General features: G+C 46.3%; 1 long non-coding RNA gene across 1 annotated transcript in view; it reads right to left on the bottom strand.

The window, feature by feature from the left end:
• LOC146857843 (uncharacterized) overlaps positions 1-26,947 on the bottom strand; it is a 259,803-nt gene extending 232,856 nt beyond the window's left edge. Inside the window, exon 1 of the long non-coding RNA XR_014979620.1 lies at positions 26,449-26,947. This is a non-coding gene — a long non-coding RNA (uncharacterized LOC146857843). The remainder of the gene's footprint in view (positions 1-26,448) is intronic.
• Between the last annotated feature and the right edge of the window lie 908 nt (positions 26,948-27,855).

Below are 27,855 nucleotides of genomic sequence, written 5' to 3'. Positions count from 1 at the left end.
TTGAAACTAGGATCTCCAATATTGAAGATGAACTGATTAAACAAAAATCGGTCACGGAGACTTTGAACAGTAATAAAGAGGATGTATTGTGGAAAATGGCCGAGATGGAAAATCGCTCTCGGCGGAACAATTTGAGATTAATGCAAGTTCCGGAAGGCGATGAAGGGCAGGATCCACGGAAATTTGTAATAGATCTTTTTCAGAAGGCGTTTCCAAAATTGAATAAATGGGACTGGGAGCGTGAAATTGAAAGGGCTCACAGGTTTCCGTTTAAGATTCAATCACGGCCCGGTCAGAACCCCCCTAGACCTAGGCCACTTCTTGTCGCTTTCAACAGCTTTCGAGCCAGAGAAGATATTTTCTTGCAAACTCGGCCAAATACTCAATCAATGGCTGATGGATTTACCTTCTTTTCCACACCGGATTATTCAAAGCATACAATGGACGTCCGGTGGCAGCTGCGACAGTTAGTGGACTTATTTTAAAAAAAAAGGCACCCAGGCGTATGTTATGAACCCAGCAAAACTTAAAGTGATACATAAGGATAAATCAAGATTCTTTACCAATGTAAACTCAGCCAAGGAGTATTTGCAATCATTGAAGGATCCTTAACTTATCATATAATCATTGCAAATTTTTTGCAATTCCTGCTGAACCGAATGCCTAATATTAGGGTAACTGTACTAAATCATTATTATCCATTAGGTATGAATTGTCTAGGATCATAGATTATATTGGATAACTATAGGGTTACGGGGCAGGAAAGGCCTTTGTAATGTTTTTTTTTTTTTGGATTGCCGTGGCATTCAGAAGCGATGGGATCACGTTCACATCCATCTACAGGACTGTGTCCTAAAGCCCGATTTAAGGGAAGGGAGGGTGGGCTTTTGCAGAGGTTGGGGGGCGGTCAGGGGTTCGGGAGGGGCAAGGGCCATTGGATAGGGTGTAAGGTTTGGGTAGGGTTGGGGAGCAATGAAAAAAAATTCATGACAGTTACATGGGAGAGAGAAGGTGATGAAAAGGGTACTATTGTTTCATTTGCGGATATTCAGTTTGTAAAACTGTTCAACTACTGGCTAAGTAGTGTCAATGATTATCTTTTGATTTTGAGGAAAAAATCTGTATGATACGCAGTATCAAGATCTGCTCATTCAATGTTTCGGGGCTTAATTGCAGTAATAAAAGGCGGAGAATAGCTGCAGAAATACGATATATTCGTCCTGATATTGTATGTTTACAAGAGACGCATTTATCTTGGGATGAAAGGACACTGATAACAGACCTAGGCTATATGTTAATTGTTGCTTCTCAACAAACTAATAATACCAGAGGTGTCATGATCCTTTCTAGAACTGGATATTGCACGGTGGGCCGTAAACTAGCGGATAAATGGGGTAGGTGGGCTATATCAGAAATTACAGTATCTGGAATGGCGTTTACCATTTGTACAATATACGGCTCCAATTTAGATGAGGCCGAAGTTTTACAGCAATTAAATATCGAACTTGCCGACTGGAAAACTCCGCTAATTTTATGTGGAGATTTCAATATTAATTTGAATACCTGTGAGTTATTGGCCGGTTTAGAACATTATAATGGACGTAAACCACGAGTATTTAAGGCCTTATATGATTTAGTAATTGATCACGGGTTGATTGATATATGGAGTAAATGGCACTCTACTTCCCCGGGATATACTTTTTACTCTGCACCCCATAAGAAATTTGTCCGGTTAGATTATTTTTTTACGTCCTCAATTATACAACATCAAACTAAGATACAAACCTTCCCCAGAGTTACTTCGGATCATTCTCCTATATTACTTGAATGTTCTATTTTAGGGGACTTTAGAGATATAAGGAACTTTTCATTTGATAGGAAGCTATGCTTGGACGAACAATATAGAACTCACATGATGGGATGGATGACAGAATTTTTTTAAATTAATTTAGGTACTGCTCACATCTCAATACTTTGGGACACTTTCAAGGCTTGCTTTAGAGGAGAAGCTATAAGTTTTGGTTTATATAACCAAAATAAATTACGGTCTCAAATGGGGGAGCTGTATGAGTCACTAAAGGTTGCAGAAGTAGATCTTGCTAAAGCAATAAAAATACCGGACAATGCATCACAGATTACTATAGCCGAAGCAAAAATTGCACAATGCAAGGCGATTATAACCGGGGTCTGGGCGGAAGAGATTGCTCGGAAATATTTAATAAACAAAAGACATATTTATGAATATGGTGAATCTATAGGTCGCTCATTAGCGCTAAGATTAAAAATGAAAGTAACTTCTCGATTGATCTCCAAATTACAGGATCAATCCGGGATAGTACGAGAATCACCAATGGCTATAGTAGATATTTTTCAACAATTCTATTCTGAACTTTATACTCAGCAGTCAAAGTCTACTCTAGTTCAAATTCCGGATGCTTGTATATTAAATCTATTAACTGAAATAGAGGCAGAAGTCCTGGATAGCCCCTTCACTATGGCAGAACTAGAGATTGCAGTTAAGAGCATTCCGAACGGCAAAGCTGCTGGTCCAGATTGCATTCCGGGGGAAGTATATAAATGTTTCTTTGAATCATTGAGGTCTGTGATGCTAGAAACATTCAGGATGGCACAAACAGGAACTGCACCAAATACATGGAATGAAGCATCAATAGTAGTGTTCAGTAAAAAGGGGAAATCACCAGAGCTACCTGGCTCTTATCGACAAATATACCTACTTAATTGTGACAGTAAGCTTTATTCTAAGATGATTTCGAACTGTCTATCCAAAGTCATTTCGTCATTAGTAACAACTACCCAGCACGGTTTTATACCTAAAAGAGGAACGGTCTCTCATATCAATAAGGTTATAACCTTATTTGATATTGCAGAAGTTGAAAAGAGGGACTTGGCATTGATACTGCTCGACGCGGAAAAAGCTTTTGACCGTGTAGAGTGGGATTACTTATGGGAAGTGATGAGAAGAATGGGATTTGGGAAAGCTATTTTAACTGCAATTCAAGTTCTATATAAAACTCCTAATGCGAGAATTACTGCTATGGGCCTTAAATCCGATAAGATTAATATCACTAGAGGGACACGACAAGGGTGCCCTTGCTCACCTTTACTTTTTGCGTTGTATATTCATCCCTTTATCATTAGTTTACAAAACTCGCTTCATATTAAACCGTTTGTAGCTTCAGGTATTTCTCATTGTGTATTTGCATATGCAGACGACATCGCAATAACGACAACTGATCCTAAGGAAGCAATAGCGGAGATCGAATTCTTAGCTAGAATTTTTGGAGCTATATCAGGCTATAAATTAAATTCTGCAAAAACCCAAATATTATGTACAAAAAGCATACAGTTTTACGAATCGCGTGTAACAGAAGAGGTTACTTATTTAGGTATTAAAATTAGAACTCAAATGTCAGAGATAATTGACAGCAATTGGAAAGAGATCATACTTCAAATTAGACAATCGCTAGATAGATGGAGCCGACTTCAACTATCAATAATTGGTAGAGGAAATATCATTAAGATGAGTGTTCTTGCCAAGATTCTATATTTATTTCGTAGTATTCCACTTGAATTTTCTCACAAACAGATACAGCAACTACAAATTATTTGTGGTAAATTCTTCTGGGCTCCGGGTAAGGTTCGAAGAGGTATGAAATGGTTAACACTTCCAGAAGAAAGAGGTGGACGAAGCTTGCCTGATTTTTTAAGTTACTATTATGTTTGCTTTTTGCAGAAAATGAGTTATATTTTGACTGGTGACCCCCCGAAAAATGACGCTGAAGCTCCTTCTATTTTTTTTTTTAATGCTGGGAGAGCATGCTAAAGGGTGCTCATTAAAGGAATTGGAGGGTCACTACTACAAGCACACCCGTTTTAAGGTATTGTCTTCAGCGTTTAGAGTATGGAGAAATATTAAGAAATTGATTAACTTTGGGAGAATCTCATATTACACACCTTTTGATGCGGATAAAATACTCCCCTCAGTTTTTTGGGACAATAATGCAAAAATTTGGGTCAAAAAAGGGATCTCCAAAATTGGGGATCTATATGATAATAAAGCAATATTTTTAACATATACTGAAGTGGTAGAGAAATATCAGCTATCTCAATCCTCATTCTTTAAGTATCTTCAACTTCGAGATTTTTGTTTTAAAAATCAAATAGCGGCATCTGCTAATAATATACTAGAAGGGATTCGTTTTAAAAAAAAGATTGCTCCACTTTATCAGGCTTTGATGGAATATAGACATGATGACATACATAAATATAATCAGTATTGGATAAAACATTTGGGAGATCCTCAAATTGATATATCTGAATCTTTAATATTGTCAAAAGAGATCTGTCTTGCCGCTAACCTAAAAGCTCAAGTCTATAAGACGCTTTTTAGGCTATACTATACTCCTAAGCGTATAGCAACTTGGGGAAACAAATATGATGGGAAATGTTTTCGATGTGGGGATCCAGAAGCTGATATGGCGCACATTTTTTTTTATTGTATAAAACTTTCTCATTTTTTTAAGAGAATTGAATCATTTGTGTCGTTGCTACTGGCATGCCCTTTCAAAATTTCGCCTACACTTATGTTACTGGGAATTGGTCAAAAAACAGATAGACATTTGATAGATCATAAGTATTTTCTATTTCTTGCAATGACTGTGGCACGGTTATGTATTGTTTCAGAATGGTTATCATCTGAGGCTCCCACTTTTGAAATTTGGAGATCCAAGTTGTATCGTATCTATGAAATTGAGTGGAATTTGTATGCATTGAGGGGAGCTCGGAAAAAACGTATCGGTCTATTAATTTGGGGAGCGTTAACAAATTTCTTAGAGAATGGTTGAAGTTGGAAACAAGGGATGTACTCTGGAATTAAGTTTTGTATCCTTTTAATCAATGTTACTCTTCACTCCCAAAATATTTATGTGATGTATTAACTTAAATGAACTGTCATGGATAATAAAAAAATTAAATAAAAAAATACCACATAAACCATCATATCCTGCATAATCTTGAGATTTGAACAAAAAAAAACTTTCTAGCTCAAACAGACCAAATGTATTGAAAACGTGGCAACATGAGTTTCCACGCAGTTAAGAGCCCTTTGTAAAGATGGATTGGTCTTCTTTCAGTTGCATATTGCTGTATTTGGTTGTTACTGATACTAATGAGATGAAATATTTGCCCAGTGTTACCATGTGTGAAAATTACAACATAATGAAGCCATAAAAAAAGAAAACAGGCCACATTATGCAGTATAATTTGCCTTTACTTGCTGCACAATTTAATCAACCCTATCACATAATTTGGTCCTCTCCTACCACATAATTCCTGTGTCCGTGCCGATAGGCCAGCCCCACCTGGCGAAGTGAGGTTGTAAATGTAATCCTGGGGTTTGTGTGGGCCAGACTCCCCTGCTGCCATCATGTCAGTTTCTCTCAAAACATAATTTTGTAAAGTTCTTAACATTGTTCTTCTTTCTCTGCAGTTCGACTTATAGGGCTTAAATTGAATGCAAGTAAAAGAGAGGACTCTCCCTGTTTTCATACACTTCCTTACTGGTTGCATATTGAACATGATAGGCCAGAGGTCAAGATGTCATGCTGATCTCTATCACAATCTCATTGTCATCCTTCTTTCTTTGTTGCCTGTGTTGCATGTTGCACCCAGCAAGCCCTGAAGGGCTACTCAGTGTACAGTTGGACAATGCTGAAAAAATGTTCAAAGTATTACACCTCCATGTGGCATTTTGAATTTTGAGACTGGGGCTTGGCTATCAACAGTGCAGTGGCTCAGGAGTCTTATGGGGCTCAATGGACCCCAAATATATTTGTTTTTTTATTGCCATCGTAGGGCACATTTTCCTTGCTTTCATTGGTACCCTGGAAGGCATTGTTTAGAGTGTCCACTGCTCCGGGACTCAGGCTATTCTTTCAGGCTAATCAAAGATGCAGACACGCGAGCACTGTTTGTAAATGTTACTATCAATTGAGAATAAAAGTACTGCACCTGTTAATTTTGAACAGCGCCCACTTTATCCAACGACACCGGAAATGGATTTGTTGTGTTTTTTTGTAGAAACGACGACTCAACATCGCATTTCTCAGATATTATTGTCACAACACTAAAAGAGAGCGTCCCCTCAACACCAAGGAGACAGAGTATTGCAAAACCAGATTAGATGAAAATTTCCACTAGGTAAATCAGTTTCTTAACTGCTAACCTTGCCCATTCACAATTTCAATCATACATTTAGTTCATATCAACAGGAAGATATATTATAAGAACACTGTGAAGAAGCTGGCAACCTTCACGGTTAAAATACGAGAAAAATGTACAAGCACCATTAAGAAAATGACACGTCTAAAGGCATCACTGCTGTGACCTCAAGTCACACCATGTATCTGAGCGCCTCTGACACTAGGCACTTGAAAGAAACCCAAACGGCAAGAATGTCAATACCAGGAGCACCACAACCACCATGTAGCCTTCTCTTCACTGCTGATGCTGCTGCTATGGATGTGATTGGCTGGTGCTTACACTCCAGATGTGAAATGTTGCTGAGACGGGGCAGTTCCAACATCCTCTGTGTTATTTGGGCCATGACGTATGCACACCACTGGATTGGTGTCACCCCTGTGACAGTCACACCAGCAGGGGCGCCAACGAGACACATGAACTTTGGCCAGACAGACAGGCACTGTGACATTGAACTCAGGCATGAGACAGGAGAACGTAAAGGACTAACAAATGACTGTAAAAGTCAAATTGAGCTACAAGAGATACCCATAGACCCCCAGAGTACCCTCACCACTAAGGGTATAGATAAATGTACTGAAGCAGCGCAATTTAGACTCCATCCTTTCCACGTTATCAATGTGCAATTATGCATTTATATTTGACATTTATATTTACTGTGTGCTGAATAATATTAAAGTGTGTGAACATTTAAACGCATTAATGAAATGTAACTATTGAGAAACTGAAGCTTTATAAACACATGCACTAATGTTCAGTGTAAACATGAAGATGTATTCGGTTTATGTTTGCATTTATACTTTAAGTCACATTTGCATATATTCTGAAAGTCCTATTTGAAAGTGCAATAATGTATGCTTTTACTCACGTTTGCATTTGTTCTCGAGTTACATGTGCACAAGTATAACAATATATTTAAAGTGCATGTTTAAATGTTATGTTAATTTAGCCTGACTAAGGCCTTCATTTTTAAATGTATTTTGCTTCATTAGCTGGAGAAAAGGAGTATTGTTGCATGTTTTAGTTTATTGATAGTCAGGCCTGAGAAGAGAAATCTTGGCAAGAAACATAAAGACCTAATGAGCAGATGAAGCCTCCTATTCATCACGTATCAGGAACAGGGCATGCTCCGGGTTGCAGTAACAGCCCAACTTCTTTGAGATGGGAAATTCAGGTGATGGTGCAAATACATACCACAAGAAGTGAAATGATTGGTCCCTAGTTCGGCGAGAAGAAATATGATTATTACTTATTTATTGTTTTTAATTAGTGTTCACACTGTTAGAAGTCAGAGTAGAAAGCAAGCCCGTCTGCGCCCCGACCTCAGCCAGAGCCAGGAACCCTGGATCTACGACCTTCCATCGCTACGACACTACCACCCTCCACGCACTCAACCCCGGAAGACTCAGCCACTGCCAACAGGCCTCGCCGAACATGACCCACGGCCAGTTCTCCTGTCTCCACAGCCGCCAGACCTTCACCACCACCCCGGCATCCAACACCACCAAGGCCAGCACCAACGACACCCTAAAATGCATCCTCCTCAACACGCCATGGAAATCTGGAACCTACTCGACTCCCTCTCGCCCGACATTGCCTTCTTCACGGATACCTGGACCAATGCCTCCTCTGCCGCCGACATCAACACAGCCATCCTGGATGGATACAAGATCCGTCGCAACCACCCAGGAGGGGGCCTCGCCATCGCCCACAAAAGCACCCTCCGCCTCACCACCTCCAGCGAAACCTTCCCCTCTGCCGAACACCTGCACTTCCAGATCCAGACCAGCCCCAACGCCACACTCTGAGGAACCCTTGTTACAGACCCCCCCGGCCCCTGGACACCCTTCGCCGCCACCATCACCGACTTCATCCCGCCCCATGCCATCGCCTCAACTACATACTCATTGGAGACCTGAACTTCCACCTCGGCAACTCCAACAACCCTAACTCCACCATCCTTCGCGACAAACTCACCAACATTGGACTTAAACAACAAGTCACCACACGGATCAGAGCAGGACACATCCTTGACCCCATCTTCGCTGCAGGAAACAGCGTCCACTTCAGTCACACAATGCAACCGCCATGGACCGACCACCACTGCGTACACTTCACCGTCGACAAACCCAAGGCACCCATACCAGCCCCACGCCCACCACGAAGGAATTGGAGCAAGGTTTCCCATGAGCAACTTAACTCCACCCTCACCCGAAACAACCACACCTGGGCATCCAACGCCAACGTCGCAGCCAGAGGACTCCACACTTGGATCTCCAACTGCACAGACAAGCTCGCCCCACTACGTAACCCCGACAAAACGCCCCAGGAAAGCTGCCTGGTTCACCACCAATCTCCAAGAAGCCAGGCGCACCTGCAGACGCCTGGAGAAGAACTGGAGAAACACCAAGTCAACCGAAAACTACTCCACCTATAAGGACGCCATGACAGACTACCACAACCAAATCAGAACCACCAAGAGGAACTTTATCCACAACAAAATCCTCGCCAACTCCACCAACTCCAAGGAACTCTTCAGTGTCATTCAGGAATTCCCAAACCCACGCAGCGAAGCCACAGACATCACCCTGTCCCAAGATCTCTGCGAAACAAGCTTAGAACCTACTTCCACCTCAAGATCAAAAACCACTACGACAACTTCATCGACCATCCATCAGACGCCAAGCTGCCGCCCCCACCGTCCAGAGACACCAGTCAGCTCACCATCTCCAACTGGACCCAGACCACGACTGAAGACACCGCCTTGACCATGAACGGAATCCACTTGGGGGCCCCCACCGACCCCTGCCCTCCTCACATCTACCACAGAGCTGCGGCTGTCATCGCACCCGAACTACAACGCACCATCAACACCACATTCAAAACAGACACCTTCCCAGATGACTGGAAGCGTGCTGAAGTCAAGCCCCTGCTCAAGAAGCCCACAGCTTACCCCACTGACATCAAGAACTACCGTCCCATCTCGCTTCTCCCCTTCGCAGCCAAAGTTGCAGAGGAAACTGTCAACAGGGAACTGACTCAATTTATCGAAGAGAACGCCACCCTCGACTCGTCCCAATCTGTATTCCGAAGCAACCACAGCACCGAGACCGTCCTACTCACTGCCGCAGATGACATCCGCACCTTCCTGGACCAAGGCCACTCCACAGCCCTCATCCTACTCAACCATCAGCGGCCTTTGACACCGTCTCCCACCGCACACTAGTCACCAGACTACACGACACCGGCATACAAGGAACAGCCCTGGACTGGATCTGATCATTCCTCACCGGAAGAAGCCAACGGATCAGACTACCACCCTTCCTCTCCGACCCCACAAAAATCACCTGCGGAGTCCCACAGGGGTCGTCACTGAGCCTGACCCTCTTCAACATCTACATAGCCCCCTCGCAGCCATCGTCTGACAACACGGCCTCAACATCATATCCTACACCAACGACACCCAGCTCATCCTGTCCCTCACCAAAGACCCCACCACTGCCAAACTCAACTTCCAGAATGGAATGCAAACATCGCAGTCTGGATGACCAACAGCTGTCTGAAGCTCAAAGCCGAGAAGACAGAAGTACTCGTCCTCGGAACCACCCGTTCAGCATGGGACAGCACCTGGTGGACAACCACCCTCGGAAGCCCATCTATCCCCTCAGACCACGCCAAAAACATCAGCATCGTACTCGACTCATCACTTACCATGAACCGACAGGTCAATGCCGTCACCTCCAGCTGCTTCAACACCCTCCGCATCCTCCACAAGACCTTCTAATGGATCTCCCCCGAGTCAAGGACGACAGTCACCCACATTACCAGCAGACTGGACTATGGAAACGCACTCTACGCCGGTCTTAACAAGTCCTACTCTGCAAACTCCAGACCATGCAGAACACTGCCGCTTGAGACGTCCTCAGCATCACCATCCCCCGGCACGAACACATCAGCCAACACTTACGTAGATTTCACTGGCTCCCTGTGGAGAAAAGTGTCACCTTCAAAATCCTCACTCACACCCACAAATGCCTACATAACAACAGACCCAAATACCTCAACAACAGAATCAACTTCCACGTACCCAAAGGAAACCTCTGATCTTCCGACCTCGCACTGGCCAAAACCCCATGCATCCACAGAGCAGGCGGAAGATCTTTCTCTCACATTGCAGCCAAGACCTGGAACGAGCTACAGGCAGACATCAGACGCTCCCCCTCCCTGAACACCCTCAGGAAGATCCTCAAGACCTGGCTCTTCGGCTGAACATTTCTGCGGACCCCCCCCTTCCCCTCAGCGCCTTGAGACCCTCATGGGTGAGTAGCATGCTTACAATTCCCCATATTGATTGATTGAGTAGATCTCCTTAGACTTTGAGGGGTACAGACCTCTCTGCTTCCTTTATTCTTGCAAGTTTGAAGCTTCATGCTAAACACTTATTCCAATCATTATTAAGGACTTCTACTGGAGTCCTTACTATGTTGACACCTTCTCGCATTTCCAAATGTCCTTGAGACCCCACTCTGCAAACCATCCTTATTCTAAACTAATAACCTTGACTAGATGAATTTGAGAACTTATTCTTGTTTAGGAGAAAGAATCGAAATTCTTTAAGAACACCTATTTTTAATTCTCAGTTGCTGTGGTTGTGATTATTTTGTATCTCACCCGATTGAGACTGATCCTATTATGATATTTCAGCTTGCTGGATGTAATCTTGTATATTTGAATATTCTCCTGGCATGCATATATATTGGACTGACTATTAATTAGAAAACAAAATCCTTAGCATCAATCAACGATTCCTGGTCCTTATTGTGTAGTCAAATGGGCTTCATGAAGATTGAATTGTTGTAACATTGCTAATTTCCTTGGCCTCTCAGTCAACTTAAAAAGTTCCATCAGGTGAGAGATTGTAAATCACGGACCTACCTGCTCTCAGTACTTTTACTGCCAGAGGTTGTCTCCTGTTACACTGGGTATTGTTCTCATTAATACCTGTAAGAATTCTCGCCTGTCACTTATGCCAGTGTTTGATTAGTTGTGTGATGTGCAATAAAATACTTGCTAGACAGTGATTTATTTACTCCTTTTTGATACTTACTGAATGCTGAGTGTCTAACTCCACACCACCTAACTGAGTAGGCCTTGGACTGCTCAATTTTGCTAACCTGAAAAACAAGTGCTAAAGCGATGTACTTGGTGATCAGTTTTGGCTCCAATAGTAGGGTTAAGCCAGGGGATATTAATGGTTGCCATAACCTGAGCCCAGTGACCCCTGGCTGTCAAGGGACACCTGATAAAGCTCAACATGCAAGTCAACATAAACAAAACCAGTTTATGCCTGGTAGCCAATGTAATTGAGAGATTACTTGAGAAAAAAGGAGACACCACCAAATTTTTGCACATTGAAAATAAGCTTGATAGTAGCATTTTGTATGGAATGCAACTTATGGATGAATGCATTCTTGGGAAGACCAAGATAAATTGAATTACAAAAATCCAGGTGTGATTGAATAGACATGTTGGCTACCATAATTCTTTGAGGAAAGGAAAGAAAAAGGAAAATCCATTTTAAGAGACAAAGGTTGTAGAAGCAAGACTTAACCAATCAATTAATAGGTTTGTTTGAATATAGGTAAGCATGCATTAGAATATCAAGATATTTTACAGGCTGCACAGGGGCAGGGCAACTCCTTATTGAGGTTGGCCACAGAGAGGAAAACCATCGACTGACTCTGAAAGAAGTTAGCAAAACGTTTGATTTTGATGGGCTTAGTTTCAGGAAATTCCTTCCCATACGACACATTATAGATTCCAATGTCCCTGTCATAGCAGTTACAGCAGTTAAGTTAGTTTTAATTGTTTATCGTTAGCATAGGTGCAAGCGATGAAATCTATGCATCAAGCTTGATGATGGCCTATGGTAGAGTTACAAAGGAGAGATGACAAGAAAAAGCTTGCGGTACTCTCTAGCTCAGCTTTTTTGGCTCCACATATACCCGAGCACGATCTGCGAGAGCAGAGGGAAGCTAGTCCAGTACTCTCCACTCCCTCTGATGATCATCTGTGTATTACAGTACAGTAGTCCATGGTATCAAAGATGGATAATAGATCTTGAGGCACAATCACGCTTGAACCTCCTTCATCGAGCAACATTCTTAAAATATCTCTGATTGAGGTCTCCACTGGCTGTAGTCCCAGTATAGGACAAAACCTGCCTGTACCTCCTCCACGATGTTGTTACATTCAACATATTGTTGAAGTTGGACAGTAACTATTCTTTTTAGTAGTTTTCCAAATAAGGCAAGAAATAAGTTTGCAAAAACTTAGCTACGTCCTCTGCACTTAGAGCAAGTTTCTTAAATAGCATACAGACTGTTACTTTTCTGAAGCGAGAATCCCAGTAGCCAGTGATTCATTGATGTCTGCTATAGGAGGGCCTACTACCTGTCTAATATCTTTCAATAGATGTGACATAAGTAATATAGTCCCATCTCGGAGTTGCGCTAACCACCCAGGCTGCTGCATTCTGGGCAATTTGGAGATTTATGTCCACCACACTCTAATTTCTGTCTCTTTATCTCTTGAAGGTTCTGTTTTGCAAATTCTTTCACCCTTTGTTTCTATTTTCATATATTTTTGCTTCCTTCTTTCTCCATTTCTGCCTTTCACTCTCTCTGGTTGCAAGTAAAATAAGTACTGGTCCTCAAAACTGAGTGCTGGAGTTCACCATCTGCAACCACTGGCACACAATAAGAGCCAGAGTGGGGAATAAAGTGAGTTGTGGGAGTTAGGGTACATCCTCTCAGATAAGCCATCTTGCTACCACTGACACAACATCGCCACTGTGGTTTGCTTGAAAGGGCAGATACAACATGTAAAGAAGCTGCCAGGTTATGAGGCCATTAAATCATAGTAGGGGTTGGTGGGAACAGAATAAAAATAACAAGTGAGCAGTAACACTACATGACGGGCATGGTGTGCAGGAATAGAAAGAGACTGACTATTAAGAGAATTCAGGCGGCGATGGTAGGGGTGGGGGTCAAGTATAGAGAAGTGGGGCAACAAGGGGCCCATACAAAAATGTGAGCACTGTTCATAAACTGCTAGGTGGAATGTGTAGTATATGCAGGGTTTATATTGGGAGATCAACGAGGACAGGGTAACACCAACCTTGAACCTCCTACACAACATTGAGATCACAGTGTGAGGAAAGGTGTAGGGTGGTGCAGGTGGTGTGGCGTTATGGGGACAGATAAGAAAAGGAAATAGGGTGGAGGCACAGGAAAAAAATAGGCTCCAACCGCCGACAGATTTTGGTGCCTGCAGCAAAAAAACAGATGTGACTGGAAATGGGACAGACAGGCATATAGGCTGTGGCAAGGGGACAACCTGCAGCCTGTGAATTACATGACTGACACTGAGGCTGTAGATCCTCAGCAGTACAGCATGAAGGTGTCTTCAAAGGATTGCTTCAAAGTTGAGGTTCAAATATGGTTATTTGACGAGCTGAAAGCGCCTGGTGATTGAACACCTTTGAACTCGTCGGATGGTGGGGCTCTGCACCACCAAAGCTGTCCTGGCTTAATCTTTAACTAGCAAGGGTGGCTTTACTTGAATTTCTTCTACCTCCAACTTATCGTTCTCCTTCCTGAGCAATGCCCTATTACTTACCAGTAATCTTCATTACTCCTGGCCCCGTTGTCCTCGTCCCATTCATTACTGGTGTCGCAGACAGAAAAAAGAACAAAAGGACTGCTGAATGGCCTACCCCACCCCTGCCACCAGGAGCACTTAAGTTGTACTTACACAGCATTCCCTCTGAACTACCAAGCCTCCAAATATGAAGGCCGTCCGGGAGGGAGGGGTTTAATGAATGGGACGAGGACAATGGGACCAGGAGTAATGAAGATTACTGGTAAGTAATAGGTCATTACCACTAGATCCCTCCTGTCCATGTCCTATTCATTACAAGTGAGAATACCCAAGCCAGAAACCAAGCATTCATATGGAAAAAGGTACACACCACCAAACAGCCGCACCCAAAAGTGATGTATCAATACAGGTCCCAACACAAGGCAGGAGTCCACGGCCCGCAACACCCCTAAACTCAAAAAAGGCACCATCACCCAACAAAGGCAGGAGAGGAAAATGCCCAACAAAGGTAGAATAGGAGGCCCAAGGAGCACTGGCCAATGCCTAAACCGGACACCACTGGTAAAGCAACCCAAGAACACCCTACCTCCCGGCACCCTAGCCAGAGGAGGAGGCTCAGCAAGAAAGAATTCAGCACAAACAACTGTGTGAACCCCAGAATCAAGAACAAAAACAAACCCTCCACCCCCCCCCCCCGGAGGAAGCTCTACAAGAAACAAAAGAGGCAAGCTCCCCTAAGGAAGCTGCGATCCCAACAAACCAGCAAGGCCCACAGGACGACCGACAAGATCCCCAGAACATCTCAGCCAACCCGAAATCACCATCAAAGCAGACAGAACACACCCTGAGAACCAAAAATGCCACACCGGGTCCCAAGGGAGGACCAGCCACAGCAAAACACCAGCGGCAGGAAAGACAAAGGGGTCCCCAGCCATCAGAGCCCCCAAGGCACCAAGCTGGTTGACCAAACAAAAGGTTGGAAACAGGACTAAAGAAATGTCCAACAACCAAAAAGGTGCTAAGGGGCTTAAAACCAGACACCCCCAACAACAGAGGCAAGGCCCAAAAAGGAAGCACAGGCTACATCAAGGAGCCAGAATGAGAAGCCACATTGCAGCTCCACCCTATGGAACCCAACAGCTCAGGAACCCACAGGGCCCATAATGTAGGCACCACCCACGGAACTCAAAAGCCAACCCACAGAAACAGAAAACAACCGTCATGAAGCACTCCAGAAGAAACTGCAGAAGAACCAACCACCGACTCCCAAAGCACCCAAAAGCCACCCAAGAACTCGAGAGGAGAAGGCTCACCAGACTGACGAAGAGCCACCGTCACCAGCGGGTGGAATCCCTGTGAACCACAACCTGCACTCCACAAAATTCAACCCAAGAGACAAAACTGCAGAAGAGACAATCAAAAACTGGCAGCAGAAGAGAGGGGAAGCAGGGGACCAAATAGGGACCTGAAACTGCCAGAAGCCCGAAACATGGAAACCAAGAGCGACAAGGCCAAAACGGGTCCATCACCACTAGCACCCGCTAGCCCCCCAGCACATGAGCCAAGAATTGGGAAGTAGAGTAAAATAAGTAAAGGCATACAACAGGAGGTCCAGCCAAAAAGCGGACAAAGCAACCAAACGCCAGACCCCAGCATGTTAACTACAGGCACAAAACCTGGGAGCCTGTGTCTGAGGCAGGAAACAAACAGGGCAGGGAAGGAACACCAACAAAAAAAACCCCACACCTGACGAAATACCTCCTCTAGGAGAGACAAAAACTAGGTGGGAGGAAAGCACTGACTGACAGCAGCAGCCACCCTCCTGGAAACCACCAGCAGAGACCGCAAAGACCCGTATCCCAAATGATGGATCTTGCTGCAAAGGCACCCAGCCGGCACCTCCATCCTCTCAAAGAATTCCCTGGGCCCCTTACCAGCGCAGAACCGCGACGGCCACTCGAGCTACCAGGCCAGTTGGTCAGAACCCCATATTGTGAGTTCCAAAGATAGAGAAACCAACAAAGGCCCCAGGGGAAACTGGGCCCAAAGATACAGGAAACACCACTGCTGCCCTGCAACCTAGTAGAGGCCACCACATTCATACAAATTGAAAGCCCTCCCGCCAAGTCCTTGACTCCAACCACCTGACGATCACACCTGGACCAGAAAGAACGCGTAGGCCACCTGCACATCCCAAGATTGAGACCAGCCATAATCCAACCCCAATGGTCGCACTCACCAACAGAGCCTGACCTGCATAGAACCGACTGGGTTCCTTAACCAAGGTGGACCAAGGCCAACACGAGAAGAGCTGCAATCTGCAGGAGCCAGAGGAACACAAGACCAAAACAGGAATCCCAGGGAAGAACTCGCCCAGAAACAGCACGCACCAAGGATGACACTCCCTCTGGGAACCTCAGGAGGCGACGTCAATGTAGACAGGGCAGCCTCCAAGGAGAGGCACCACCCAAGAGGCCGAAGCAGATGACTCCACAACCGGAAATCACCAACAGCGACAATCTGTAGCACACACCTGACCTACCAATCAGGGCTGGTGCAAAGTCAAGGGAAGACAAGACCATCCAGTTCAAACCATAATGGATGCCACAACCAAAACAAGATGAGCGGGCCACGCGTCCTGAAAGATAAAGGACAAAACAAAAGGCACCCAAAAAATAGGGCCAAGAAGGACAGTCAAAGAATCGAAGCAGCATAGATGTGAAGCAGGACCCGACAGATCCCCAAACTAGCTCCACCAAAGAGTGCAGCACCCAGACCAACAAGGACCAGGGTGCCAGAAAACACACCTGATAAGCGACTTGGCCAACAACCCAACTCTGCCAAGTGCTCACATAAAAAACCCCTCCGAAGCAACAGAGGGGAATCCAAACCCCACTGTAACAACCGGCAGAACAAAGCCCAGCCAAAAGAGACCGAAAGCAGTACCCTCTGCCTGCAATCAGAAATGACCAACCAAGATTGTAAGGTAAAAACATGCAGCACAAGAGCACCAGCAACATCACCCAAACTCATCAGCCAGTGTTTCGTGGCAGACACAGGAAGAAGAAGAAAAAAGGAAAAGTGGAGACCCACAGGAAGGTGTCTAACTTTCAAGACCTGACTAGCATCCCAGGTCCATAGGAAACCGCCCCGGTAGACAAACCACCTGACGTAGATGGCCCCCACTGTAGCCTAATAGGACAGGCGTGGAAGGACCATCATCAAATGGCCGGAACAACCCACATGGAGATTGCACCGGAGGAGGAAGTATGATATTCGGGCTGTATACAGCCAAAAACTCCTGTCCAGCAAAATAAGTAAACGGGAAAAATACTTACCCCTAATTATACATGGTTAATCCCCAACTTTCCTCTCAGAAAAGGTCAACAAGTATGATGTAGAGCCACTAGTTGAGCTCCACAGGGACCAGGAACACCAAAACCTGCCCTCCCTCAATACGCAAGCCTCTCAAGAACATGGAGAAAGGCACTCTGGAAACTGCCTCTGAACAAGGTCTCAGAGAAAAACAATGGAAAAAACGGGTCGGGAGTCAGGACCAATCCGGACCCGACGCAGCAGTCAAAAGAAGAAGGGGAGCCAGAATCAACTTATCGCAACCCCCATAAATACTACCACCAGGACCACTGCCATGGAGGAAACGCCCAAAAAGCTGGGACCAAACGCGACCCCGGGAAACATGACTCGTGAACACTGAGCCAAAGAACACCCATGGAAAGAGTGCAGACTAACGTACAGATCACATGTTAGCAACACCCAGACCCATGAGCACACTCCATCAAGGGAGACCATAGGGGATACACACAGAAGTGTCAGAGGTACAAACAAGACCTGACCCACATATTCAAAAATATCGCCAGTAAAATATACTGATGCCAACATCCACGTCTCCCCATGACAGTACCCTGCCGGCAGGAAGATGCAGCAGCCCACCTGCTGACACCCCCGCCCAGGTGGAATGCCAGCCAGAGAATACTCTGGAAATGAGGCCCCTATAAACAGTGCCATGCGGTACTGCCAGTGACCAGGATGCAGAAACAAAAATCACAGAAACAGGGGCTGGTCTGTGAACCAGGATCTCCACCGGAACACACCACAACAGAAACTGCTACCTCACTCTACAGAAGGAGGGTTTGGGGGGCAGCCGAATGTAGTGAGGTCTGCCCCCCGGGCAGTTTGGGAGGGGTTTGGGCTGGCCGGATCAGCCATTTTGTGGTTTGGGGATTTTTTAGGGCGTAGCCCAATTATAGACCAAGTAGCACAAGTAGCCCAATGCTTATATAATCCTATGAGTGGATTGCCAGCCACCATTTTAGGTTTTGGTGATCTGGTGGCTGGCAGCAGGGTAACTGGTAATAGTTTTCTTGGCTGTTTAATTCACTATTTCTTGGCTGTTTAATTAGCTGTGTTTAGCGAGTTAGACATAGTTATGCAGGATTATAAGGCCGTGGAGGCGGTGCGCCTGCTGAGCGAGGCTGGCCGCCTTGATTTATTGATCCCTTCAGCTGCGAAGCTTTTGCGCCCTCCTCGGCGCGCTTCTGTGGGGGTGGCAGCCGCCATTGCGGCCAACACGTCCTCTAACTGGGCGAGAGGAAAAGCGGTGAGTCTTGGGGGCCGCTCTTATAATCGAAGAGCGGCCCCTTTGTCCCCAGATGCTCCGGGACCCTCGTACGCATTCCGAGGCTCCGGCGAGAGGGCCCGAGGGGGGGCTGTGGGCTGAGGACCGCGTCTGTCGCTCGCTCCACTAGGGCCTCGAATGAGGTCTATCCTGCTCGGGGCCTGGGGCCGAATGAGGCCGAGGCCACGGCAGAGTTAGTAAGGGAAGGGCAGGAGGGAGGGGGTAGGAAAAAAGGGGAAGGGGGATATGGAGGGACAGAAGCCTTTTGGGGGCAGCGGGCTTAGGGGGCTGCCCAAAGAACATGAACCCAGAGTCTCTCTGGGATGCGAGGAGGCGGGAAACCAGGGCGGTTTTAGTGTTTGAGAGGTGAAGGGGGCATACCCGGGTTGGGTTAGGCAGGGTGAGGGCCTGAGGGATTTAGGAGGGGAACTTGGTTTTAGGGAGTGGAGGGGGGAGGAAGCTGGAGAGAGTTTGGGCAAGGCCAGGGCTCAAATGGATTTTGAGGGGGAGGAGGAAGGGATCCCAGGGGACTGGGAGACGGCTGGGGGTAGCAATGCCTGGGAAGGGCTAGATAATTTCACCTCATGGAATGAGGAGGTGGGGGGCCTTCGTAGAGTGGGCCAAGTGGATGCTTATTTTGCACAGGGAGGGTCAGCTGGTTTGGAGGGCAAAGGTTTAAATTTGAAAAGAGGGGGCAAGAGGGGCGAAGGCGGGGGCAGAAGAAAGCTTTGTGGTGGGGTTCGGGGAACAGGTCTTGACCGGCCAGGGTTAGACACGGCTGGGCTGGAATGGAGTGAGGGGAGGGGGGGTGAGTGACAGGGAAGTAGGTGATTTGTTTAAGGTAGGGCGTCAGTAGGCAGAGAAGACTTTGGGCTTAAATATGAAAGGAGAAGGGAGACGGGATGAGTATCAGAGGCCCGGCACCCCAGACCAATCCTTCATATTGCAGGGCGAGGACTCACGTCCGGGTGCCGACTTGGCAGAGCTGGGTGCGGGTTACTGGCGCCAAGGAGAAGGGATGGTAGAGCATCACGAGGCGTACCCATTGCCATCGGGGGATCCCGGCGCGGCCAGCACATGTAGGCCCCTGAGCAGTCTCGCTGGCCCCAACACCTGATGAACCTCCGCGGTCAAAGGACTTAGCGGTGTACTGGAGGGTGCAGTCGGTGCCCCCGGAGGCGCGGAGTTATGGGCTCATGAGGGGCCACCATGTGGGGTCGTGCGATAGCGTGGAGTTAGATTTCGATGAGGAGAGACTTGAGGAAGGTGAGCTGAGAGATGATTTAGATGGGGTGGGGGATAAGAGTAATGTCTCTCGGAGTGTTTTTCAGGTTTCCAGAAGGGATTCAGAGCATACGGCAAGGCCAACCAAGTCGGGATCGACCTTGCGGTCACTGGCAAGGCGGACTGCAGCAACACGGACACCCTCCTTAGAGCCAGGTAAAACATGGAAAGAAGGAGAGGCTGGTAATGGTCTCAGTGGGGAATTTGAATTCAGCAAAAGAACATTCACAGTGCAAGAGAAATTAGAAAAAGAGGTGTGGAAAGGGAGAATGGCAGGCCCTTTCCCAGATTGGCCTCTGGACAACTTGATTGTGTCACCAATTGGGGTGGTGCCCAAGAACGAACCTGGACAATTCAGGCTTGTTCAGCATTTATCATGGACAGAAGGGCACTTGGTGAATGATTCTATCGATGAAAAGGAAGCTACTGTTTCTTACTCGTCAGTTGACGTGGCCATGTCACTGGTAGTGACTGCGGGCGCAATGTCGGAAATGGCACAATGCGACATAAAATCGGCTTTCCGTTTGCTTTCAGTCCATCCAGATGATTGGGATCTTCTGTGTATCCATTTCAATGGTAAATGGTACGTGAAAAAGGCATTACCGATGGGCTGTTCTATGTCATGCGCATTGTTTGAGTGTTTTAGCACCTTTCTGCATTGGTTGTTTTAAAAAAGGACAGGGCACATGTTAGTGACCCATTACTTGGATGATTTTTCTTCGTTGGAACCTCCGGCTCCACGGAGTGCCAGGAGGCCCTGGAATACTTCAAAGAGCTGACGGAGGATTTGGGAGTGCCATTGGCACCCAAAAAAAAGATGGGCCCCAGCACGGCACTGTCTTTTCTTGGAATTGAGATTGACTCCAGAAAAAGGCAAGCCCGGTTGCCGGATGATAAAAGGGATAAAGTGCTGGAATTGTTTAACGCAAAGGACGGGGCACATGTTAGTGACCCATTACTTGGATTAATTTTCTTTGTTGGAACCTCCAGCTCCACGGAGTGCCAGGAGGCCCTGGAAAAGTTCAAAGAGCTGACAGGGGGGTTGGGAGTGCCATTGGCACCCGAAAAGACGATGGGCCCAGCACTGCACTGTCTTTTCTTGGAATTGAGATTGACTCCAGAAAAATGCCAGCCTGGTTGTCAGATGATAAAGGGATAAAATGCTTGAATTGCTTAATGCCATGCTGGCAAAAGAAAAAGTAATGGTCAAAGAGATACAGGCCTTGCTAGGGCATCTCAATTTTACAGGTAGGGTAGTGAGAGTAGGGAGAACCTTTTGCAGGAGGCTAGTGAAGGCATTGGCAGGGAACAGATTGCCTCATCATCATGGGCGTCTCTCTACAGGCATGAAAGAAGATCTGAGAATGTGGCAAGTTTTTCTGCAAACTTTCAATGGCATTCCACTGGCACGGGAGGAGGATCTTATTTGGGATGTCCAGTTATTTTCAAGTGCAGCAGGCAGCAAAGGTTTTGGCTTCTACTGGCAGGGGAAGTGGTGTGCCGAGCAGTGGCCGACAGAATGGAAGGAAGGTGGTAGGTCCATCTCATTTCTGGAGTTCTACCCCTTAGTTGTGGCAGTGATACTATGGGGTAGTCAGCTTGCACATGAGAAGGCGACTTTTAAAGTTGATAATATGGTGGTTGTAGTGATTGTGAACTGTCAGTCAGCAAGGGACGAACAAGTGGTACAGTTGCTTAGGGTTTTTGTCCTAGGTTGTTTGCATCATGATATAGCGTTTGGAACACTGCACGTACCAGGTGTGGACAATGACATAGTGAATGCTTTGTCTCGTTCGCAGTGGGGGAGATTCCGTGGGTTGGCCAAGGATGCCAACGCCCATGCCGCAGCAGTTGTGGTACGTAGGCAACACAAGATGCTACAACTGGGGGTAGGATCACTGGCTAAGTCTACTAGGATAGCCTATAATCTAGCATGTAAGGAGTCTTTGCTGTCAGGTGCCCAGGGGCGCTCGAATGAGTTACAGCGAAGGGACGATGTGATTCAGTTTATCCTGGATATGATTGGAAAAGGCTTATCCATGGTGTCAGTTGCAAGGAAATTAGCGGGAAATGCATTCATGGGTAAATTGCTCTGGGATTACACGCCTTCAGTGAGTGAAATGGGTGCAAGGATGCTAGAAGGGTGGGCCAGGGAGCGTGGCCAGCTGAATCTGGAGACCCTTGCTGTGGCAGTGCCTGAGCAGTGTAATTGGGTGGCAAGATGTGGTCTTGCGCGAGGCTGGTCTACATTTATGGTTAAAAAAAAAGTCTGAAACGGATCAAAAGGGCAAAGGAAAATGGGTGTTGTTGCAGGCTCCATTGCCTAAGCTTACTTGCCCTTATAGATGGGGGCTTCACTGGCGAGCAGCATCCAAGGATATCAGGGAGTCCGTTTTTGTGCATGCAAATGGGAAAGGAGTTACAGCCTTCCACCTGCCAGAGGTGCTGAGGAAGGCACTAAAGTAATGGGGCATTCACGGTGCAGGTTTTGGGACACACACTTTCCGTATTGGGGCAGCATCTGAGGTAAGCAATAGAGGGTGGGTACAGGGTGATATCATGCACTTGGGGAGTTGGTCCTCAGATGGTTATAAGCGATACTTGCCCAGCAGGGATAAGTAATTAAGCGCGGTTGTTAACTATGCATGCGTTTTTTTTGCAGAGTTTTATATAGCGCGAACTTGACCCAAAACGGGTATCAGAGCACTTTACATAGCACCAGTTACGTTACATTAGGACCCACATTCATTTTTGTTAGGCATGGGGGGATGAAGTGATTTGCCCAGATCACAGGATGTTCAGTGTCATTGCTGAGACTCGAACCCAGCTCCCCAGATTCGAGGTCGACCGCCCTAGCCGTTAGGCCAACTCCTCTCCCGAAGTTCACACAATGTTTCTGGTTTCAGGTTCAGTGGCTGGCTCCCTTTTGTTGGAAATGTCAATCTGGTTTGTGGGACACTCCTGCATGAAGTGGGCACACGTACAAGCACGGGAAAGTTATTTCAGACAGAATCTTGGTTTTAATGATAAACTGATTAACGTGTTATGGAAAGGAAAAGGGGGCATGTTGTGGAAGGAGCTGATTCCGTGCCTTAATGGTCTGCTAGTTGGGGGTTGGTGTCCGGACATTTTGGTTGTACATTTGGGTGGAAACGATTTGTGTAAAGAGAGGGCATAGTCCTGAGGAGAAGCATGAAGAGGTACTTAGCACTTATTAAACAACAGTGGTCAGGATGTTTTGTGGTATGGACTGAGTTTGTACCCCGCCGGGTCTGGCGGGGAGCAGTTAATCCAGGAGCAGTGGTCAGAGCCAGGAGGACGCTTAATAAAGGGATGTCTCATTTTTGTAGGGAATTGAGTTTTGGTAGAATTGTGCACAGGGACATTCGTTTTGATTCAGTTGAAGTTTTTGGAGGAGACAGGGTCCACATGTCAAGGCTGGGGATGGATCTTTATTTGTTGGAAATTTATTGAAGCCCATGGGACAGTGGGAGCAGAAAAAAGGGGGCTAGGCAGTAGTAACGGTCACCCCCTTTTTCCTGAGCGGTGCGGTTTTGAAAAGTTGGTCAGGGTTGGCACAGGTTTTTGGTTACGTATTGGAAGTTTGTGAAGAGGGGCAGGAAACGGGTAGGCAGGTAGTCTAAGTTTCAGGATAGACGTTTGTTAGTTACAGTTGCAGGAAGGCAGGTAGGGAACGGGGTGTCATTGGGGGGAAAAGTTTTAACTGCAATACTGTGTAATGTTGTTGTTATGTTAATGCCAGGGTTGGGGAGCTTTTGAGGGAATCGTAGGGGCTGGGTGATCAGGGGTCAGCTATTCGATGTATAGCGAGGCTTTAGTTTTGTAAGTCAGTTGCCAGTTGGTTGTTTTGTAATATGCACCTCTTTCAATAAAGAGGCCTTTTTCACATACAAAATGGGTCTCGGTTTGGCTTGCCCCCCCTCCTAAGCGGGGTGGGAGGGCAGCCGAACGTAGTGATGTCTGCCCCCTGGGCAGTTTGGTAGGGGTTTGGGCTGGCCGGATCGGCCATTTTGTGGGTCAGGGCTTTTTTAGGGCATAGCCCAATTATAGCCCAAGTAGCTCAATGCTTATAGAATCCTGAGTGGATTGCCAGCCACCATTTTAGGTTTTGGTGACCTGGTGGCTGGCAGCAGGGTAGCTGGTAATAGTTTTCTTGGACCCACCCACCCATCCCTCTTTTTAAGAATTTTAGCTGGGTGGAGTGTTTGGGGTTTGTTCTTTGGTTTAGGCCAGGTTTGTGGAGACAGGTGCATAAGGGATCTTATGGAGGTCGACGCTTGGAACAGGTGCTTGCGGGGTTTTGAAAAGTTGGCCAGGGTTGGCACAGGTTTTTGCGGTACTCAACCAGGACCGGTAAATGAAGGTGCCTTTCCCTCCAGCTATCCAGAAAAAACACTGATCACAGTGGACACTGGAACACACTCAGCACCCGTCACAGCTGCACAGTACCCATACATTCTAAACCGGAAGGCAGGCAACCCCTGAAGTGAAGTGCTCACCCGGAACGGGGCACCTTCCACATTGGCGCGCCTGACCTCCACACAGGCAGCACCTCTTGCCCCACCAGAAGAAAGGCAAGAATCCCCTGGAAGTACTCACCACCACACTCCCCGGGACATCCAGGAAGAAGGCAGCCCACACAGAGGACGTTCCTCCCTTCGTGCCCGGAAGTTAAGGAGGCGTGCAACAGGAACCAGGCACTCACCAGACGGACCCGGGAGGGAAAGCATTTCCACGAGAGCACCGCATGTCTCCCTCCAAGCCCAGTCGGGAAAAAGACATGCTCACCAGCACCGTCCCTGCGCCCAGCAGCGGAAATGCCTCGAAGCCACTCCATGTACCTCTGCAGCACAGGAGCCTCCTGACTCTTCCCATTCTGTCAGCAAACAGAACAAGCATTTGCAATGCAAAAGGTCTCGCATTTTTGAAACTTTGACCTATTGGTATTGTAACTGACAATGCCTATTATTATGGCAGGTTTTTAAACATATAAATAAAAGGCATTGTCATTTACAATGCCACTAGCTGAAAATCTCGCAATTGCGAGACCTATTGCATTGCAAATGCTTGTTAAAACAGACATTCATATTGCCCTTTTAGATGAGTGTCTAGAGAGGATCACAGACGGAGGGCAGTTACTCGCCCCATTTGACGGCCATCCCGTTCTCAATATAAAATAATATACATCACCATTTGCTATCGCATACCAACTCAGTACTTGATTCCTCATCACCAACTGGCCAGGTATATGATGTAGGGAAGGGCCTGTGAGATCGAGCTGGTAACTGAAGGGCACAGATACAGACCATAACGGCCTGCATAATGAACACTTAAGCATTAAGCAATATCGGTCCCTGTAACCTCACTGCCAGTGTCACAGAAGGTAGATAAAGTGCCACACAAAGGTGTTCCTAAACTGCACATGCAATTTGTGTTCTCAGAGCGGCACTGGCAACATATGACACACGCTATACATAAATCCCCAACTAGGATCCAAAGTACCCCATTATGAAGCAGGAGCCTGGCACTGTCCAATGGAGCCACATTGTGCTAGGTTGTATTGTGGCATTTGGACCTCCTGAAGGTCTCATGAACATTATTTGAAGTTTTTGTTAAAAATTATGACAATTCCAGTTATGGGACACTGTCTGAAGTCAAAATACAACACAGTGCTCTTTGAATAAAGCCTACAACAAGCGGACAGCTTATTTAAAAAAGTCGGAAACAAACACAAACCCTGAAAGTAAAAAAATAAAATAAAATAAAAAAGGTGTACGAGTTGGATAAACCGGCCAGCGTTGTGTTATCTTCAAGAAAGAAGCCTTCACCCCGGGAGAATGAGGAATTGGACAGGGCAATTTATTTGACAAAACTAGAGTGTGTGAATGAAGGGATACAAGAAGGATTGGAGCATGACTGTCATGTCAAAGTCAGTGAGACAAGCTATACTTCACTTAAAGTACAGGCCTTATACACAATGAATGATTTGGTTCGAGTCTCGGCAGTGACGTTCAACATCATATGATTCTGCGCAAACCACTTAATCTACCCGTGCCTAACAAAATTAATTTGTCCATCTGTAACGCAACTGGTGCTCAATGTAAAGCGAGCTGATACCTTCATTTTGAGTTCACGCTAAAGAAAATTGCAAACAAAAAGAAAATGTGATCTCTGTAAGTACATAGTTTAATTGCTCACGTCTTGCGATTCAGTTAAGTTAATGTTGCGCAAACAGACATGGAGACTTCAGCACGCTATTGCAACATCGTTAAACTACGTGCTTGGGAGCTGAGCAATAGAATCTTTGTAAGTCCTGTGAGAAGCAAAATTGTTTTTACTTGGCAGTGCTTCGGTTACTAAACCGTGGGTGTTAGAAATACACCAGGCCATTTGCATAACAGCTAGGGGTATGATAGGGGAGGGAAGCCAACAAGTTAAAAAAAAACAAAAAGGTAATCAAAAGCAGCTGGCAGGACAAATAAATTTAAACAAACTGCACCCGGCCAAATGATAAACTGGAAAGGGCGGAAGGTGAAAGAAGCATGAGCATTATTACTTGGACTCACCCAAGGTGGCGAAACCGAGAACACATCAACGCCGGTGGCAGGCAGTTGTTGCTGGCCGGAGGGTACAGCCACCTAATGGGAGAAGGAGGAAGGCCCGTGACCGAAGAAGCTGGTGTCTGCAATGAAGAGCGGGCGGTGATGTGGTGGTCCCTTCCCTGGCGAGAGAGCTTCATAGGTCTACCTCCGAGAAGCGAGCACATGCCCCATTACTGCTGTTCCAAAATAGTTAGAGAGGGCGGCGCAATCAAAACAAACTGCGATGGGCAGAAGGCAAAAACGGCACCTGTGCAAATGAGAACAAACTGCGATGGGTGGAAGGCAGAAATGTAAAAAAAACAAATTTAAATGAAAAGAATCGGGACGGGCAAATGCTAAGTTTCAGGGTGGAAGATATCAATGTAAAAAAAGAAAATCACATGAAAAGAAACGGGACGGTGAAATGGTACATTTCTGTCAGAGGGTGGTCGAAGGGCAGAAGCAGCAACAGACCTAACGCAACATTAAAAAAAAAAGTGCTGTAAAATAACAGATGAAGAAACTGAGCGTAAGGAGATCGCGCATGACCGGTGCTCCTTAGCTTTGACCAGAAATGATGTATCGCTATGTGAACGACTAAGGAGGCAGGAAAGAAGAGTGACCGAGGACGGAACCAATGGTACGTAGAGGGCGGGAATAAAGTGGTTTGATTAAACACAATAGGTCTTGCAGACATCACATGCGTGCTGACGCTCTACCTAAAAAATAATAGAGGGAATGCAGGGTAAGTCTGACTTAAGTACTCCCGGCGGGAGGGAGTGGGGTAGGGGATCCATCATTTCTTTCATTCTTTTTTCTGTCTGCGCGATTGATATATCTGACTTGTAACGAATGGGACGAGGACAGGAGGGACTTGTTGGTAATGAAAATGGTTTAGTCACATTTATCATCTAATAGAGAGCTGGTTACCAAAGACACTGTGCAAACTTTTTTGGGACCTCAGGGCAATCCAGGGTTACTGTCAGCTGTAGTCTTTTACCTCTGGTGTCAAGGCCCTCCTTCCTATTGGTACCAAAACTAAGCACCAAGTGCACTCCTTTGGATACCGGATCAGTCGGCATTTATACCCACTAGATCCACAACGCACAACACACGAACACTGTTTGCTCTGTCGCACTACTTACAGCCATCGACTAAAGCAGCCGCGGTCCTCCTGGATGCGGCGAAAGCATTTGATTCACTAGAATGGCCGTATCTACACAAGGTACTCCGCAGGATGGGATTTCCGTTGAGGTTTCTGCAATGGATACAGCTACTGTACACGGCCCCGACGGCATGTGTTAGAGTTAACAGATATGTATCCGGACCGATGCCTATTCGAAGGGGAACGAGGCCGGGTTGCCCACTGTCCCCCTTGCTATTCGCGCTGGC

The sequence above is a fragment of the Triturus cristatus genome, chromosome 3_2 (assembly GCF_964204655.1).
Source record: "Triturus cristatus chromosome 3_2, aTriCri1.1, whole genome shotgun sequence".
Taxonomy (NCBI): Eukaryota; Metazoa; Chordata; class Amphibia; order Caudata; family Salamandridae; genus Triturus; species Triturus cristatus.
This window is presented reverse-complemented; position numbering and strand designations above follow the sequence as displayed.